Here is a 4,009-nt window from a genome sequence, read left to right as displayed (position 1 = left end):
GTAAGTGTAAATTCAAAGTCATTTTGCAAACTCAGTGTAAATGGCCTTTTCTCTTGAACTTTACTAAATCAAATATGTTCATAGTGATGAAACTAAGATGCACACGAAATTTCATTTAAATCGGAGTTCATTTGGTTCACCACGTTCACAAAGAACACATATGCACAAAATTAGGTAAAACCTAGTTTTGGCGGAATTTAAGCATATGACCAAATATATATGTGATGCACTTAATTTCTCATGATTATAGTCCTAGAACATATATTAAACCTTCATGTATATGTGATTCAAGTTTCAAGTCATTTGGACCTAAGTTGGTTAAGATATGATAATTGGAAAATTGATGCTCTAACTTAGTCCATGTATGTTTGTTTTTAAAACTTAATTTCCAGCACTATCTAAAAAATATATAGTCATTTAAATTCAATTCATATAAATCAAATATTGCTTTAATGTTTCATTATGATTTATAAATGATTTAATATCATCAAAATTAGACATATAGGACCATAGGTCCAACAATCTCCCCCTTTTTGATGATTACAAAACATGCATGATATAAATGTCTATTTGATTGTAATTGAATTTAATATCAATTCAAAGTGCATTAAAAAGTTTAATGATATCAATTTAAAACACTTTTGAAACTCATATACAACTTTAGTTAAGTAAGCTTAGCTCCCCCTTACTTTAACATCTATTCTCTCCCAATCATGGCATATACACTCCCCCTTAAGTTATGCCTATATATGCATTTTGGCAAATGATTTTAATGCAATTTATCATCATGTCTCTCCCCCTTTTTGTAATAAATCAAAAAGTGGAGAACTAAGGGGTTGATGCAAGTTTTGTAAAAGATTTATAAGCATTTTTGAGATTTTATCACAAAAGTGATTTAAGACCATAAACATTCTTCAAATAATATCAAAACTAGTTCTCATCAACAAATAATCATGGCTACACACCAATTGAACTAATAGAACCTAAGTGACCTAATTTGGAGCCTATCACACTAAGTGACCCATGGCCTCCTAATGACACTAGGTTACTCCCCCTTCAATCATGCATACCAATTTATACATTTAGCTTATAAGCACATATCACCAAGAAAATATAATAAGCATTCAAGTTCAATCTTGGGATATCAATCAAACAAGGATATGCATTCAAGAAATATGCTCTCAAGGTGCTTCACACAAACCCAATGCATTTCTTAGTTTTATGAATCTATCCTTAGCTAAAGGTTTAGTGAACAAATCGGCAATATTATGTTCCCCTTCTACATGTTCAAGCACAATGTTCTTTTTAGCAACATGATCTCTAATGAAATGATGTCTAATGTCTATATGCTTAGCTTTACCATGATATCTAGGATTCTTAGACAAATGTATGGCACTTATGTTATCACAAAGAATTGGAATGTTTGAAAATTCCATATTAAAATCAAGCATTTGTTGTTTAATCCAAAGCAATTGGCAAGTACAACTACCAATAGCCATATATTCGGCTTCGGTAGTGCTCAAAGCAACACATGTTTGCTTCTTGGAGAACCAAGATATGAGCATATTTCCTAGGTATTGACAAGTACCACTAGTACTTTTCCTATTTATTTTGCAACCCGCAAAGTCGGCATCTACAAATGAATGCAAGTCAAATGAAGATTTCTTATCATACCACAACCCTAGGGAAGCCGTGTCTTTTAAGTACCTAAGAATCTTCTTTATGGCCATGAGATGTGTTTGCTTAGGATTAGATTGAAATCTTGCACACATGCAAACACTAAACATAATATCGGGCCTAGATGCGGTCAAGTAAAGTAAACTACCAATCATTGACCTATATCTCTTTTGATCAACATCATTACCATCTAGGTCGGGTTCTAATTTGGTTCCCACTCCCATAGGTGTGGATGAACCTTTAGAAATATCCATGCCAAACCTTTTTAATATCTCATTTGTATACTTAGTTTGACTAATGTGAGTGCCAAGTGGGGTTTGTTTAATTTGTAAACCTAGAAAGTAAGTCAACTCACCCATCATACTCATTTCAAATTCATTCTTCGTGCATAATGCAAAATCTTCACACATAGATTCTAATGTAGCACCAAACACAATATCATCAACATATATTTGCACAATTAGCATATCAAGACCTTTGTATTTAATAAACAAAGTATCATCAATACTACCACATTGAAAACCATTTTCAAGCAAGAACTTAGACAATCTTTCATACCAAGCTCTAGGAGCTTGTTTTAAACCATATAAAGCCTTGTCTAGTTTGTAAACATGGTTTGGAAATTTCTTACTTTCAAATCCGGGAGGTTGTTTAACATAAACTTCCTCATTTATCACACCATTTAAAAATGCACTTTTCACATCCATTTGAAAAAGTTTGATATTTTTGTAACATGCAAATGCAAGCAATAATCTAATAGCCTCTAACCTTGCAACCGGTGCAAAGGTTTCATCAAAGTCAATGCCTTCTTCTTGGCAATATCCTTGGGCCACTAATCTAGCTTTGTTCCTAGTTACATTACCATTTTCATCCATCTTATTCCTATAGACCCATTTTGTTCCTATAATGGTGTGGTCTTTAGGTTTAGGACAAAGAGTCCAAACCTTACTTCTCTCAAATTGTTCTAACTCCTCTTGCATGGCATACACCCAATCATCATCATGCAAAGCATCACGTACATTTTTAGGCTCTACTAAAGAAAGCATGGCAAAAGAGTTTAAAGGATTAGAATTAACCGTAGAGTCCCTTTTGGCTCTTAGTTGCCTTCCTTGATGCAAGTCTCCAATAATTAGTTCTTTTGGATGAGACTTCATCACCTTGTATTTGTGAACACCCGGTTGTTCCATAGCATTTTCAGCTTCTTTTGGTTCTTCATTTCCCTCGGGTTCACCTTCACTTTCTTCATTTGGTGGTGTTTCTTCATTTGAGATATTCATCTCCCTTAAGTTCTCCACCAAAGGGACATCATCTTCATCTTCTTCTAGCAATTGTATTCCATGTGTACCTTCATTTTTGTGCTTCAAAGGATGTTCCAAATCTGAAAAATTATTTTCTACACGCACATTTGGAGCAAGTGTGGTCATATCATCGAATTTAACATTTACACTTTCTTCCACAATTTTAGTTCTAGAGTTAAATACTCTATATGCTTTAGATGATGATGAATATCCTAAAAATATTCCAATGTCACTCTTTGCATCAAATTTATCCAAATTGTCTTTGGTATTTAAAATAAAACATTTAGCACCAAAAACCTTAAAGTAATCTACTTTAGGTTTCTTGCCATACAAGAGTTCATAAGGAGTTTTCTTTAATCATTTTCTAATGCTAAGTCTATTACTCACATAACATGCATTACTAGTAGCTTCGGCCCAAAAATATTTAGGAAGATTATATTCTAGAAGCATGGTTCTTCCTAGTTCTTGTAAAGTTCTATTCTTCCTTTCTACAACTCCATTTTGTTGAGGTGTCCTAGGAGCACTAAACTCATGTTTAATACCAAAAGAAGCACACAAAGAATCAAAATTAGCATTTTCAAATTCACCTCCATGGTCACTTCTAATTTTTGAAACTTTTAAGTTATGCTCATTTTGCAATCTCCTAAGTAAGTTTTCAAAAGCATGCAATGCATCACTTTTATGCACAAGAAACAAACACCATGTAAATCTAGTATAATCATCCACAATAACAAATGCATAGTATTTTCCACCTAGACTCCTAACTCTACTAGGACCAAATAAATCCATATGTAACAATTCTAGAGGCCTAGAAGTACTAATATCAAGTTTAGGCTTAAAAGACTCTTTAGTTTGTTTACCCCTAACACAAACATCACAAACATGCTCAACATTGAAATTTAACTTAGGCAATCCTCAAATAAGTTCATTGGCACACAACTTTTTCAATGTAGACATTCCGATATGACCTAATCTTCTATGCCAATGCAAAGCATCATCATTCTTAGAAAGCAAGCAAGATATTTTAGAATTTT

Source organism: Tripterygium wilfordii, chromosome 7 (assembly GCF_013401445.1).
Source record: "Tripterygium wilfordii isolate XIE 37 chromosome 7, ASM1340144v1, whole genome shotgun sequence".
NCBI classification, from domain to species: Eukaryota; Viridiplantae; Streptophyta; class Magnoliopsida; order Celastrales; family Celastraceae; genus Tripterygium; species Tripterygium wilfordii.
The sequence above is the reverse complement of the archived record's forward strand: the minus strand, read 5'-3'. Positions refer to the sequence as shown.